General features: G+C 36.5%; 1 long non-coding RNA gene across 1 annotated transcript in view; it reads left to right on the forward strand.

Annotated features, from left to right (window-relative positions):
• LOC149262624 (uncharacterized) overlaps positions 1–2,186 on the forward strand; it is an 80,098-nt gene extending 77,912 nt beyond the window's left edge. Inside the window, exons 2-3 of the long non-coding RNA XR_016259180.1 lie at positions 1,587–1,684; positions 1,849–2,186. This is a non-coding gene — a long non-coding RNA (uncharacterized LOC149262624). The remainder of the gene's footprint in view (positions 1–1,586; positions 1,685–1,848) is intronic.
• The last annotated feature ends 13,334 nt before the right edge of the window (positions 2,187–15,520 follow it).

Raw genomic sequence — 15,520 nt, forward strand, 5'->3', positions numbered from 1 at the left:
TGGCTGAAAATAAATTCATTTTGTTCACATTGCTATCATGAAATTAGGGGATCTAGTGCAGCATCATCGACATCTGCCAGTGAAGCATGACAACAAAGAGATAGACGAGCGCAGCGAAGCACTATTAATCAGGTATGTGGAGTCTTGTGCTGCGTAGATGAACCAAAGGGGTGAGCTTCTGAGTTCTAGACAATGAACCTTTTTTTGCCATAATAGAGGCAAGTCTGTGGTGTGGACTAATAAAAGATATCATGATTAAAAGATACAATTGGTTCACTGTCCAAATATTGGAGGTTGCCGAGTATGGATCTTGTGTGGAAATAGATAACTTTGTTTATATTTTCAAATTCCTTTAACAAGTAAAGCTGGTACATAAATAGCAATGGTTATATCATTTCTTACAAGTGACCGAGAGAATTAACAATGGTCCTGTTGTGATGCTATAGAGGATTCTCTGGGTCCTATATTTTCAGGGTTTGCACCATCATATATAATTTTTCTGGAAGTAGGATCTTCTCTGGCATTAACCAAGCTCCTCCATCCATGTTAATGTTGTTTTTCTCTTTGGTTACTCTAGGAGTGGTAATGGTATTTTCTAGTGGTCTTGCACTTATTAGCTTAAAATACAACAATGCTGGTTTTTATCAAATGTCCAAGAAGTGCTCCATCCAAAACTACTACAATCACAACTTCACCAGATCATTGCAGAGCTTTCCAGCTCAGATGGTTTTTGTTGCGCCTCCTCTTTTGCAATTTTTAATGAAGGTCTGATGAAAATCAGTTTGTATGGCTATTGAGAAAGCATGTCAAGTCAATATGGGCATTCAATAATACGTTGTATATGAATTAGACCAAAAAATTTCATGACATTTCATAATGGTTTTTTGGGAATTGCAACATCTAAGCAAACAATGGATATTTCACAACTGTAATACTGGGTTGTTCTTGGTTTGTAATATATTGGTCCTCACATCAAATTCTTTTCATTGTGCCCTGACTGTTGATGATCCGAATAGAAAATGGCATCAACCCATGGTACTCATCCACCCATATTATTCATCGACCCATGGAATTTACCCATGGTATTGTAAATGGCATCCACCCGTGGTATTGTAAAATCCACCCATGGTACTCATCCACCCATATTATTCATCGACCCATGGATTTTACCCATGGTATTGTAAATGGCATCCGCCCGTGGTATTGTAAAATCCACCCATGGTATTCATTCACCCATGGAATTGACCCGTGGTATTGTAATTGAAAAATACTATAAGTAACAAGTCACATTTTGTAAAAGGACAGATGGTCCGCCACAATGTAGCCTTTACAGTTCAAAGGCATGTAGCCACATCTCTTCTCAGAGATAAGCTACCATCACCCTAGCTGGTTTATTTCCATTTCTGGTTGTAAGCATATTGCAGTATTTTACAGTAATGAAATGAAGTATTATTTCCGCTGCCTATTTGTCTTTATGGTTATCTCTATATTTTATTGCGTTCCTGTTTAAATCCGGATCAGTTGACTGTCTCATGTTTGGATAATATGACACTGGTGCCTTTGTTTTGACTGGGTTTTGAATTCAGTCATGGGATTGGCTGCAAACATGTATGGCGATATTGAAATCAAATTCCTCCAATGTGATATCATGAACAACATTGAGAAGCACTCGAAGCACTTCAAGGTCATATGCTACCATTTGTCCAATTTTTCACAACAACCATGACAATTAAAATAAAGGTATATAACTTGGATTATGAAGATTATTTTTCAGATTTTTATATATGATATTGAAATCAATGTAGAAATTCATCAGTTCATAATTCCAACTTCTATGTTTTTTTACAGTTGACCATCAACAAATTCTTGTGTACAAAACTTGTTGCTAGCAAAGAGCAGTTAAATCTCCTCACTTAACATATGTTGGCTTGGAGATATTTATAGCTTACAATGCTTATAGGAAAATAACGTTCATTCACTTGACTTGTTATCAACCTTGTTCATATATTAGTAGTCTTTATCAGGGATTTGCTTTTGGCTACTATAGTTTCCTGAATTAACTGTAAAATGGATTCTGAAATTTCTACGCTTGGAGAATTTATTATCAACCTTGTTTATTCGTTAGTAGTCATTATCAGCGGTCTGCTTTTGGCTACTATCTAACGGATTCTGATATTTCTGCACTACTCACAAAATTAATATACCTAAAGGTGATCTCATCTTCCCCCTTGTGCATAAAAAACTATTTAGATATGAAATCTGTATTCAAATTGTGATAAGCTCTAAACGTGGTATGGACCAAATTATCAAACTTTTTTATAAGCGATTCTAATCTAGGTTTAATCTTAATAGCTAATGTTGAAATTTGAATAGAAAACCAAGTAACCAAGACTTTATACATTGTCACATCCACCTTAAATTAAATGTTATGGTATGACAAAATACTAGTAGTCTTGGACAAGATGTCCTTCAGTTGGCTATTCAAGGAGGGGGAGGTGATTTTGGAGAACATATCAAGGAGATTTAGGGTTTTGGAGAAATTAGAGTTGGATAAAGAACTTGTAGAGTACTTGGTAGACCCTATTGAAGATATTCAAGTATTTTCTAGTGGATGAAGGTATGCTCCAATCTTGGTTGCAGAGCCAAGGGCCATGGACTGGTTTAAAATCTCTTGTTCAAAACTTAGGAAATGAGGGTCTAGTAGAGTTTTCAAGGTGGAATGATGGGCTTGCTTGACCCTATCGAAGGTTTTCAAGTACTTCCTAATAGAGGAAGCTATGGATCTAACCTTGGTTGTGGGCCTAAGGGCTATGGACTAGGTTTAAAAATCTTATCGCAGAACTTAGGAAATGAGGGTTTGGCAAAGGTTTCAAGGTGGAATATTGGCCTTGGCAGTTGGATAGGGTCAACTTAGGTGCCATTGTTAGGGATGGGATGTGAGAGCACAAATGCATTGGTCATAGGTGTATTGAAGAGTTGTGATAAGTTAGTTTGAGCTCAAAAGTTTCTTGAGGTTTCCAAATGTGCTTCAACTCGGACTTAAATAGACGAGGAGATTGGTGTCAATCATTTCTTAAGGCTTGGGGAAATCTTCGTGGTGGAGTCACTAGTGCGGGAATGAGTGAAAAGGAGTGTGTTGCTAATTAGGTAATAGTGTAATCAAGTAATTTGTGATAGCCTTAGTGGTAACTAGAGGAAAAAAGGTTGTATGTGTATTAAACTCTTAAAGGTGAACCTAAACTTAGTTTGCGGGAGGACATGATAATGAGCCAAGAGGTTTTATGGTAGGGTGATATTAAAGATTAAGTCATCCAAGTGGATTGAGGGCATTTGGACACTTGTTCTAGGGTATAAGCTAATGTCTCATTAGTTGTTTAGAAGTTGGTTGGTGTTTCACTTTTGCACCGTATATGATGTTGGGGAAATCAAGGGGTGGTTAAAAAATTTCGGGCGTTGGCTATGTTACCCACCACTTGTGGGTAATGTATAATGGAGAAATTTTTTCTCCTAGATGGTCCTCAAACGATAGCTAACAACCCCTTGCAACTCTTAGATAGCTCGATGTGCCATTTTCTCCGCAACCTAAGCCAACCATGTGGTCCCTCACCCATCTGTTATGAATGTATGTTTGAAGGTGGGCCTCCCAATCCCAAAGGTATGACTTTTCATTAGTTTGGTTGAGTAATTTTGTTTGCTTTTCATGGGCACTTTTGGGCATGGATTGGTGGGGGGATTCGATGGAAAGAGTGGGCTAGGTCTGTATTCTTGTCTCCACTTCCCGATGCCATGGTTACCCTTGTATCCTAGTCCCGTGGGATCTCCTTTACTGACCATGAGCTTCAGGGTTGTCACTACATGGGAAACCCTGATTTTGGTTGCATGGTCTGGCTTACATATACCATTTACATCACTTCCCTTCCACTCATTTTAGCTATGTTCATCTATTTTCCCATCCAAGTCCACACCTTTTGTCAGGCCTGAAACGATGCCCCAGAGGTTGAAGTAGCTAAAATGAAAAGAAAAAACATAATTTGGCCACTCTCATAAGGAAATATATCACAAAATGCAGAAGATGGTCGGGACATACAAATTTAACACGTGGGTAAAAGGCAAACATGAGCTCTACCGCTTATCCATGGCCACCACCTTGGTTCCTATGGGCCCTAGATGAACTCCCTCCATCATTAAGGAACCCAGGATTGTCCCAACCCCTGGTGGGCGATGAACAACCCCACCTTAAGGGGGTATCCACTGTTATATACTACGCATCATGCTCTCATCCCTTGGAGCCCTGAACAATTATGAAGAAAAATCAATCAAAGGCAAAGACATATGAAGAAGGGTGGAAAACAAAGGCTGTGGTAACTCATGTACCAAGATTTGCTCCCTCCTACACTCATACACCCAGGTGTGGGCTACCCCCTATTGTAACTACCCTTGTACCTTGACATGTGGACTAGATGATTCCCTTGATCCCCACTCCATTCCATTATTATATCATTTGCCACCTACCACTTGAGAGATGTACCATGGACATGTCACCCCTTTTAAAGGTTGAAACCACCTAATAGTGTCCTTGGTTAACCCCCTATTGAGCTTGGAGACACATGTACATGCCAAAGCTCACTATGGAAGGGCATGCCACCATGAAGTGCCCCATTGATCCCATGAATTGTAAGCTTTCTTACTTGATTATTCTAATGACTCGCTGAATTGGAGGGCAAGGAGACTCATTGGATCTTATGCAGGATCGCAGGTGGGTATTCATTTGGGGCTTGGTCTCCCTATACAGGGTCTTAGCCCTCCAGAGGGCCACATTGACACTTGTAGGGTGAGTGTTGAGAGCCATGGGCCTCCACCATAACCTATATTACTTCAATGATCCTTAACATGACTCATCGATTGCTCGTGTTCTACCTTTGGGATGAGGATGATGCACTTGGTTCACCATACCTAGCTGGCTCCACAATTGCACCATGCACTTGGCAGATGTTCCAGGGTCTAGAGGATGTCTCCCGCTGTAGAGGGAGGGATTATGTCATTACTCTAGCCCTTACAGATGGTCTATAGGGTCTACAAGCATATTCGATCCATTTGGAGACCCATGAGGATGTCCTTGTGCCCCCATGCCCACTTGGGAGCACCACATGTTCCTTTTTGGAAAAAGGGTCCAACCCCTTGTCCATTATGTTTGGAGTCCATTTCTACATCATGGCAACCCTTGAACTTCATTAGGCCTCCTTAAAGGCCCAACGACTCACTTTGTTGATCATTTGACCCTCTTGAGAACTTATCTTTACATTATTGAGCTATTTGGTGGGCTTATCACCAAAAGTATTGTTATTGTGCACATTATTTTATTTTAGGTGCTCAATTAGGCCAATTTAGCTAAATCGAATTCATTAGAGTGTATAAATACAAGTGAGATAATTCATTTTGATCATCATCACTTGGATTGAGTTATTTGCTCTTGTGAGATTTTCACTATCCCTTTTGGAGGATGAGTTTGGATGTTATGGATGGATTTTGATGCTTGAATATCTCTCTCTTGTCTTGGGCCTTCGTTATTGGCATAATTTGATGATTGGGTATACTGTATTGTACATGTAAATGCTCTTTTCATGCTTATTCTTGGTATTTACTTTGTTACATGAATGTTGCTGAGATTTTCGCTATACAAGTATGAAATTTACTACTTTGCTATACGAATTTAGTGGAAATTGTGATATTTTATAGTGTTGCATCATGCCATGGGCCATGTATGAATGGGTGAATGTTCTTAGAGAGAATTTGTGGTACATACTTTTTGATAAGTCATCAATTCTTGCAAATTGAAGTATAAAGTCCTTGAAGCAACTGCTTTCATGCGCTAATGCCATGCGAAGTTGTTTTAAGGCCTCCTTGATTGGGTGAACTCTTTTCAAACCATGAATTCTCTTTGACTCCATCTCTCTCATAGGACAAGGCATTAATCCTCCATAGGTGTTCACTTTCAATGCTTGTTCTTTTCACCTCCCTTTTTTTATAGGCCTAACCTACATAGGTCTAGGGCATCAATTATTTCACAATCTAGCCATCCAAGCACTTTGATTTTTTGTCCACAACCACGTTGAGGTTTGCTCTAAATGCCCTCCAAATTTGAAGCAAATCTAACTGTGGGATCTCGAGATATAGCAAGCCCTAACTTAAGGGCCATTTTTTTGCCCTAGTTTCCCCTTGGCTAGTGTCGTCATTAGGATCATTGAATTCAAACCTCAAAGAAAATTTGTCCTTTGATCCTCTTCTCCTCCCTAATTAGGTCAAGTCCCTCATTAGGTGATCAACTCCATACCCTTGACCTAATTTTGGGTCTGCTTGGTCCCGCTTATCAAAGCTAATCTTTCAAAGACCATTTAGAAACCAGGTTTCCACAAGGATTTTGAGGTCTAGGAATCTCCTTTGCAAGTCATACCTTCAAACCCTAGCCCCCTAAAATCCTCCTAGCCCCTCCTAGAGAGCCCTTCACCTTGCTTCCCAAGCAAGCAAGCTATATGAGCCGCTGTAGTGAATATGCTTCTAAGATCACCATTCATCCTATCATTGATATATTCATTATAATGATCCTTATTATACCAGGTCTCCTCCATCGGTGAAAATCTGTAAAGAGCAGGGAGCCTTAACTGAGGTGATAGTGGGCTATCGCTCCGTTGTTGCCCCTTGACCTAGTAGTTGCTCTATAAGATCGCCCCCTATTACCCCGCTAGTTTGAGCGATAACTTGCTACATTATGTTTCAAAACATGGATACTTAGCTTTGACCCTAGGTTGGAGAGGCTAACCATTCACAAAGTCTAGGTTAAGCTACTAGGGATAGCCTTAGGAATTTATTCGGTTGATGTTTTTAGAGCTATTGGTAGTAGTATTGGAACATTTTAGAGGTTGATGAACTTTTTAAGGTGGATGCCTCTTGGATAGTGGATTGGAGATAATGATTGGTAGCCAAAATTATGTGAGTGACTTAGATTATGTGGGGATTGTTAGAATATAAGGCTTAGTGTAATTGTTAGAATATAAGGCTAACATGTGTAGTAAAGTCATGTTAGTGACTTAGGCTATACTAATTAGGGTTTTCATTCTTATTAGTTTTTAAGGTTTTGGACAAATAAGACCATTTGAAGTCCTTATAAGAGAGGTGAATCTCATTGTAATACTTGCACTAGTTATGCATAAAATCAATATTTTATTGCATAATCTCTAAGCTCTCTTATGAATTCAGTGATGTAGCCTTGTCTAGGGTTCAAAGTGGATTCAATGGAATAGCATACAGTGGAGATGAGATATCATTTATTTGCTATAGCCATTAGTTCACCACCTCTAGTATGTAACATAATTGCCATGTGGCGCTGCCATCAAAGGAAAAAGAATCACAATTGCAAAAGATTGAACCTCCACGCTTGTTTGCTATTTTTACTTGCATAAGTTGCCATTGAACCTCCAAGCTTGTTCAATATCTTTAGCCTACATAAGTTTCCATTGCAAGTGTAATGCCCATATTTGTCGGATCGAATTGCCATTTCATAAGAAGAGTCACTAATTGAGCCACTAGTGAAAGAGAGTTGTGTCATTTGCATGTAAGAAACAAGTTGTTGGATCATAAATCTAGTTGTCCACACTTGCCATTGATTGGTCAACAAAAAAATGGTTCACATATTCTCGAGTTGAAGGAGCTAGATCTTTATCCTAGTTTCCATGCCTTGATCTATCATACCGATGTACATCCACTATACCTCTAGCTATCGTTGTCAGGTGTTGTAGAATAAATGAAATCAAGCTACCAAAAACATATAGATTGCCAAGGGAGGTTTGGCTCTTTGATTCATTATCACTATTAATTGTCTTAGCATTCCTTTTTACGAGATTGAAGCATGCAACACATCAAGCACAATTTATTTTAGGCTTTGTTTAAACATGCTATGTTTTGGAGTTATGGTCGAAACTCAACGATTTTTTTTGGGTCAAATCTTATTTTTTGTTGTTCAAAATGAGTGTCTGATCGCATATATGGATTTGACACCCTGAAAAGCCCTTGGGACACAGATTGTGGAGAGTTTACAACTCAAAATTGTGATTCAAAGAAATTCTTACTGGATTATAAACAATTTATACTGGAATATAAAAAACCTTCCAAAACATAGAACAAATAGACTAGACTTTATTTTCTAGTTTCATAGGAAGCAAATCTAAATAATGGGGTTTATGCTTATTAATTTATGTTCAAACATTTACAGTTCAACATAAATTCTATTATAGATTTGAGTTTTGAGATCAAACATAACAATAGTTTGTCCTTCTAATTTCCATGATAGGGGTGTTAAGCATGAAAATGCCATTAGAGAAATACTTTGGTTTCAATTTTCACACCTAGAAAGTAAAATTTCAAATGTAATTAATGAACAAAAATCCACGGGGATTAGTAAAAGGAATTAGCAATCACTACTTATCCCAATAACTATGGAATGGTAGAGTAGAGATGATAAAGCCAAAGCCTTTATTTCGCCCTCTAAAATCCAAAGTTACATCATATAAATCTATATAAGTTATTTAAGAAAAATCTAAGATAATCTAGATAAACTATTAGAAGGAAAAGTAGTGAATGTAAAGTTTTCTGTGAAGTTTCAATTGTTTAGATTCAAGATGTTTGACGAAGTCACTTTGTCTAACCACATAAGAAATTTGAGATCTCTCATTAAACAATTGGCAAAATTCAAAGCTACGATGGAGGAAGAGGATACCAAAGCTGCCTTGCTAAATAATGTACCTTTAAATACATTAATGTTATTTTTACTTAGTGAAATGGCTTCACAAACTTTGGAAGACATGATTGATGATCTCTTACTTGAAGAAAAGAGAACCATTGTGGGAGATACATAAGAAGATTCTCAACTTGAGACTTGATTATACTCAAGATATAATTCTAGATGATCAACTAAAGATAAAGGGGAGATGGAATGCTATTATTAGAAATAACGTGGGTCACATAGGTTAGAATTGTATATCTTGAGTCAATGACGTTTACAAGGGAAATCTCAAGGACTAAACATAGAAAAACCACATATAGCTAATATAGCCATTGTCGAAGATCCACCAAATGTAGGCAATTATGATTACTATGCTAAAGAAATGTCATTTTACCATTTTAAGATGCTCACCCTTTGAAGATAGGGGATGATTTAATGTAGATAAATTTTAGCATGGATGATTGCTTAAAGAGTTCGCAAGTATGTGGATCTTGGGAATTATACCCTTACAAGGGTCATGAGACAACTATATGAAGCACTATAGATGTTGCTCAATAAGGATGGTTGTCCAACATTTCAGAAGATTCTTAATTTGGAAGTTCGAGGCAAAATCTAGGAGCTCAAGAATTCAAATTAGGAGCTACACCTTTGTGAGGGGATTGAGGCAACTTAATGGAGCTCTCCCTAGTCAAAGAAGTATTTTACAAAGAATCTTATGAATAATATTTGGTTTTGATCGCTTTTGATATTTTGGTTTTTAGTATATACTAGATTCTAATAATTTTTGTTTTCAACATTATAAACTCTAAGAAGGTGTGTTAGGATATATGGCTTACATATGTAAGAAAGTCACCTTATTGACTTAGGCTACAACAATTAGGGGCTTTATTATCATTAGGTTTTAGGGTTTTTATTACAAACAAGACCTCTCAAACTAATATTAATGTGTTATTATGAAATCTTTCTAATGTAAGATGTGATGTAAACCTATTTGGTGTTCCTATTCTCAAGGAGCATTGAAAGGATTTTCTGTAGTTAATGTTTACAAGCCCTATGATGATATAATTAGTTTATGGAATGCATATTTGGAGCATATTTTTTGTTCTAGTCAACATCATAATGGGTGATCTCAATCTCGTTTAAGAAACTAAATCTTGGGGGACCTTTGTTAATGAAGATCCTTTGTTATGTTTATTCATAAATAAATTGGAGGAAGTCGGTTAGTTGTAAGCTATTTTCAACATGGAGAAATTTGAGAACCAAGAATGATATGATTGCCAAAAGACTAGCTAAAATTCTTGTGTTTGAGAATGTAATGAGATCAAATGGAAAGATCAAGGCATGGGTTGAGATGGGGGGTGACTTTGATCACCTTCCAAATATACTCTAGTTAGAGAAGGAAGGTAGCAAGCTTCCATGTCCTTTCAAATTCAACCCTCGATGGTTAATGGATAAGGTCTTTAGAAATTTAGTCTTTTTTCATATGGATTATATGTGAACCATCCCAAAGAGACAATGTCAATATGTGATTTATAGTGAATATCAAAATGATTATGATTGTTGTTTCTAACTAGGCATAGTCAAAGAGGAGTGATGAACACGCATTGTGTCTAGTGGAGGATTAAATTGTAGAAACTTATGCAAAGTATTTTGAAGAAATTTTTAATGAAGAGGTAAGGAGTAGGTTGAAAAATATGGAACAAAGGAGGAATTTTTGGAAGAAAGGAAGACCAATGGGGATTAACGAGTAGGGTCTTAAGGTTGCCTAATGGAGATGAAAACACTAGCTCTTTCCACAATTATGCTAATTACATAGAAAGCATAATTATGCCAATTACATAGAAAACATTAGTACAATATGGGAAAGTTAGAAAGAGGATGGAAGCACAACTAAGTCTTTAAAGGATATAATAGATATGGGGTTCAATCACTTAAAACAATTGTTTCAAGAACAATAGAGGGTATACATTATTGAAATTGTGAAGATTATTTCCTTGATGCCTAGTTTTGTAAGGGAGGAGGCTAACGATAACATGTTTAAGAGAAGTGACAAAGGATGAGCTCAACTTTGTTTTGGCTACATTTTAGTAGAGTAAGAGCCTTATGCCTAATGGCTAGATAGTAAAATTCTTCATCGGTTTTTGTTGTCTATTGGAAGATCTCTTGAAATTAGTGGAGGATTCAAGGAGATTTTTTGGAAATTTTGAACCTTATTTTTCAAACTCTAGTTACTAAAAACAATAAACCTTCTAACTTTAATGATTTAATTCTTATTGATGTTTGTAACTATGTTTATAAGATAATTGCAAAGATCATAATTGCTAGGATGAATAAGGTATTTTCAAAGTCCATTTCAAAAAACAATCTGGTTTCCATCATGGAAGACAAGTACATGAGGTACAAGTGTGGCACAAGAAGGTCTTCACATGATCAAGACTCGTAGTTTCATTGTAATAGTTATGAAGTTGGATTTTATATAACTCATGATAGATTTTCTCATTGGTGGAAATTGGCTTGTTTGGACTCTTGGTTATGGAGTTGGAAGTTCAAATTAGGGAAAATCCTTGGGTCGGTTATGGTGATGTCTACAAGTTACCCTTAGGAATAGTAATTATTTCACAAATTTATGAGATTTATAATTTAGTATAGGTTGTTGATGGTGCTAATGCTACATTATGAAAACAAGAGTAGTTTGGTAGTGAAATGTGAGGGTTGATTGAAGAGGAGGATGATCAAGGTAAAGTGTATGCTCAGAAAGGTTCGTACCAAAATTGATGGAGAGGAAAATGTATTGGTTCGGTCTAGAAATCTAGGTCAAGGGGTTGACACTCTAAGAATGGGGTATAAAATTACCACGTTGAAGAAATTAGTGGCGGTAGGCGTTATGGTAGATGACAATATTATAGAAATTGAGCACATAAAGAAACCAAGGTAATTTGAAAGAGTTCTTTGTATTGTATGGCGTAGCAATAAAGTGAAACCTTTATTATATAGGATTACAATCTAGTGGAATCAATCCACTTTATGAATGGGGGATATACTAAAAAACATAATAAAGTGAAATAAGATATAAAAACATAAAATAATCTAAAGTCAAATTGACATTATTAAATTATGCCTATGTCTAATATCTATTTGATAATTACAAGCTAATATTTATTCTAATATCCTCTCTTAATGGACAATCTACTTACTGCACCAAGCTTATCTTGAAATTCTACATATATTTCAGGGCCTAAGAACCTGGTGAGAATGTTTGTAATTTTGGTTTCTTATGGGACAATATTGTAGCTTGATAGGTCTATCCTATTCAAGTTGTTTGATGAAGTGGAAATGTACATCAACGTGTTTGGCATGGTCATGGAAGATTAGAGTCCTGGCTAGTTATATCATCCTTTGGTTGTCACATAATAGAGGTGTTGACTTGTTTGATGCATCTACATATGTGAAAGCATCCTTCTGAGACAAATTGCCTAACATGCTCCTTTCATTGTTTCTCGATATTTTGTGTTTGTTAATGAAAGGGCTATTGAATGTTGCTTCTTATTGGTCCATGTGACTATACCTATTCCAAGGTGAAAATCATATTTGGAAATGGATTTTCTATCATCAGTTGAACTTTCCCAATCTAAATTCGCATACCCACATAGACAAGGGTCTTTGCTTTTGCTTTACATAATACTAGAGTCAACTATTGCTTTCACATATCTCAACATTGTTTTGCTACAATCTAGTGCTCTACCTTGGCGTTGTCATGAATACAGAGATAATGCTAACAACGAAATTGAAATAATGTCTAGTGGCTGTAAGATATATCAAGCTACCTATTAGTTGTCTATATATTGACTCATTGATTTCCTTAGAGTGAGTCTTGGTTGAAAGTCTCAACCATTTGATCATTGGTGTAGATGAGAATTTGTAAGTTGTCATTCTAAACTTGTTAAGCAAACTCATGGCATATATTGTTTGTGAGGTAAAAATGTTGTTACTTGTTTTCCAAACTTCTACGCTTAAACGATAATGTAGGAGGCCCATATTAGTCATGTTAAAAGTTTTCCTCATATTGGATTTGATTTATTCTATAACACTTTCCTTGCTACTTGTAATAATGATATCTTCTACATATATGAGCAGAAGGATGATATCATTAACAACTCTTTTGACATACATATTAGAATCTGAAGGACTTCATTGGAACCCTTGTTCATCAGGTCTCCTTTCGCCTCCTCAGTTAATTGTAGCTCATATAGTTCTTGAACATTGGCCATATATCAAAGTTGACCATGTTTTATTTTTGTTTGCTCTTTCCTCTCAATGATTGTATATTGATCATTTCACCTATCCAAATATCTCCAATGGTATCATGCCACCATTTGGGTCTCTTCTTGGAATCCTCCTCATCTCCGCCTATATCCGTGTCGTTTGAATTCTAATTTCAGTTATTTGTTTTAGAAATTATTGGCCTACTAGACTCCTCAAGGGAAGTTTCTTGAAGCTTGACACATGAGTATGTTAAGTTTCACAATGTTTTATGATGTAGCAATCACTTAAAAAATTTATTCTTTCAGTGGCAATCAATTTTCCAATTTATTTTTAATCACCCAATAACAGTGAGCAATTGTAGATAGAACAATAAACAATACGCACAATAGAAGACAACCAAAATCTTCTATTAGATATTCATCAAATGTTAAACAAAGATACATAGTCCAAGTACATCCATTAACAACTCAAATTCTTGACTATCCAAGTCAATAATCTAATAACCAATAAATGATGAGCATAAAAGTCAAATCTGGTCAAAGTACCAGTTTTGTAATTTCGACCCTGTCAAAGTTTAGCCAACAACAGTGAACGATAGCCCTAACCAGTTCAAGGTCAATGTTCAACAATGTTGAGAAAACTACGACGAACTAGTCAAAGAATGCAACCTCTTTTCCCCAGTTAAACCTAGTCAAAACATATCCGAAAAACCTCTTGCAATTCGGTCAAAGTCAATAGTGAGCCTGCTGTCAGCCTTAGCTTCAGGTCTGTAGTCAAAGATGGTCAAAGTGCCCTAGATAGTTTGGTCAAAGTCTCCCTAAATTCGGCCTCCCAAAACATATTAGAAATTGGTCTGACTAATCTAAGTTAAGTGAAGCCAATGCTGGTAAAAAATGCCCAAAATTAATACCAACACAAGGCAAACATAACTCATCCTTTCGCACGTGTGAAGTCAACTTACAATATTTCAGAGAGGTATGACCCAAATGATGAAGTGATGTGTGATGAGATGCCTCCAAGTGAAGTCAACGAAGGTCAAGCTATGTGAGCTAGGAGGTCAAATTTCTCTTCCTAGTTTGACTTGTACTTTTAATGTTGACTTGGACCATAAATAATAATAATAATTTTCCATGTGCAAATTTGGTTTTTCCCAAGTGGAAGAGGGGTCTCTGTAGGGGTTGCTGGGCTTCTCCAAGGAGGGAATTGCTCCCTTAGTTTCCAATCTTCAACAAATTCCCTATCCACCATTAGCTGCTAGGTAATTTTGAATTTGGGAGAAGCATGTAAGGGTCCAACTTCTTCACCACCAATACCATCTCTACCATAACTCAACTCATTGGTTGTTAATATCGACCAACCTGTAGGGTTTCTCATTGTTTCTGTACCATGTGATCATCATATTTTTGCTCTATGGATCTAATTTGTTTGTTTGTTTGTTTTTTTCATTTGTAATCCAAGTGTAGGTAATAGAACCAATGACCTTAATATGGTTGATTTAGGCTTTCTTCCAGAGCATGTTTCCTCTAGAGTTTTTGCTTCATTGCCATTGTTGGACATAAATTAAGAAAGCATACTATTGCAGACATTGTTGATTTTCTTAGTGCAATAGAGACTAGCATGGTATCTTTGAAAAAATGATAATTACTTTTGATGTAGATCTTCTTTTTACTTTTATTCCAATATATCATTCAGTGATTATACTTCAAAAATTCAACCATAAAGAACAGTTGAACAATAGATATCACAATGCGCAAAGAAGGTGCAAGATTTACTTTGGGAAAATCCAATAAGGGGAAAAACTCAATAACCTTTTCAATAGAGAAATTCTTCTTTTCAATAAGAGACACACCTAGACCAATGGTCAAACCTGGTCTTCCCCTCCAAGTCAAGCCTCCCAATCTGATCCAAAATTTCGCTTTGCTTGATTTGACCTAGAAATTTCGGCCCTCTTGTAGCTGCCAATTGCCCCAGAATTATGGACAATATATTTTGGCATAATTCATAGCTCACAACCTACCATACTCTAATTATTTGATAGCACCCAAAATCATGATTAAATACACAATCTTAATTCAACATGCATTTTCTGATGTTTTAATTGAATGATATCACCAAATATTTAATGCATTCATTAATTAACGTCTCCATAATTCAAAATAACACCTTGAGAATTGGCATGACCGTTCTCATCATTAACTTGTAAGCTTAATTATTACTTGGAGTGTTTTAGAATCTTTCATTATACATCCTCTCCATTCTAAATCCTTTCTCCACTCCTTTTTGTTCCACCACTCCTTTCGAGTCTACATTCCTTCATTACTTCTTCCATTTCACCTGACGGTGAGAGTGATTTGAAAATCCAACTTCCTTAACATCGAAAGTCTGAAATGGCCCCAGTTGTGAGGCACAAACCAATTGGTATAGGTTTCTTTGAGGCTTATCGAAAGTGTAGAAAGCGGTTAAAAAAGGTAGGGTGGATGC

Source organism: Pinus tabuliformis, chromosome 6 (genome assembly GCF_031772625.1).
Source record: "Pinus tabuliformis cultivar Carrire ecotype Pingquan chromosome 6, CPIR1, whole genome shotgun sequence".
Taxonomy (NCBI): Eukaryota; Viridiplantae; Streptophyta; class Pinopsida; order Pinales; family Pinaceae; genus Pinus; species Pinus tabuliformis.